A 1,037-nucleotide genomic window follows, 5' to 3' on the forward strand; every position below is an offset into this window, starting at 1 on the left:
AGAGAGAGAGAGAGAGAGAGATGAGAGAGACACATCCACTGGTTGCCTCCCGAACACTCCCTAACCAGGGGTGAGGAGCGAACCTGAAACCCAGGTAGGTGCCCTTATAGGGAATTCAGTGTGTGGGTTGATGCTCTACCACTGAGCCACACTGGCCAGGGCCTTAATCTCCTCTTCCAATAAGGACACCAGTCATATTGGATTAGAGCCTAGTCGTATGACCTCATTTTACCTTAATTATTTCTTGAAAGGACCTATTTCCAAATACAGTCATATTCTGAGGTACCGGAGTTAGGACTTAAACATGAATTTTCAGAGGACAATTCAGCCCACAACAACTCTCCGCGGGCACTCTGGTGGTCTTGGGCCTGGCGCTCTGGCTCCTATTTCACTTATCTCTCTCCTGACTGCGTCTACTTACCTCCAAGGCAGTGGGTTTAAACCTCGGCTGCACATGAGAATCATCTGGTGAGTTCAGAAAAGAATAGTGATGGCTGAGCCGCACCCCAGATCAACTTAATCAGAGTCTGTGGGGTGGGGCCAAGGCACCAGCAAGCGTGTTTTATAAATTCCTGCGGGATTCTGATATGCAGCCAGGTGGAGGATGACTGCTCTGGGGCGGAGGAGAGGTCTGAGGAGAGATGAGCCAGGAGAAGTGAGGGTCACCTGAGGCAGCAAATTAGAGGAAGAGAAAGAAACATCACAGAGCACCCCTTCACGTTGCACAGTAGCTTAGGTATGAGGAGGATGGAGTAAGTGGAATAAAAAACAGAAGATGTAGGGAAATATCCATCCTACTAGTTAAGGGGTGAAAGTCCATGACTCGACATTAGAAATCCCCAAAGAGAGGAAAAGCAGGAAAGCACAAAATATTTAGTGAAGAAACCCACAAGAATAACACGCATTTGGGAGTTATAGTCTAATTGTCATCTTTTACTTTGGAAATTTGTAACTGAGCCGAAGTTAGCGACCCTCTTTTACAAAATGCAAACAAAATCCACTGCCAACATTGCTGTTCTGCCTGGGAGTCACTACCC

The sequence above is a fragment of the Myotis brandtii genome, unplaced genomic scaffold (assembly GCF_000412655.1).
Source record: "Myotis brandtii unplaced genomic scaffold, ASM41265v1 scaffold112, whole genome shotgun sequence".
Classification (NCBI taxonomy): Eukaryota; Metazoa; Chordata; class Mammalia; order Chiroptera; family Vespertilionidae; genus Myotis; species Myotis brandtii.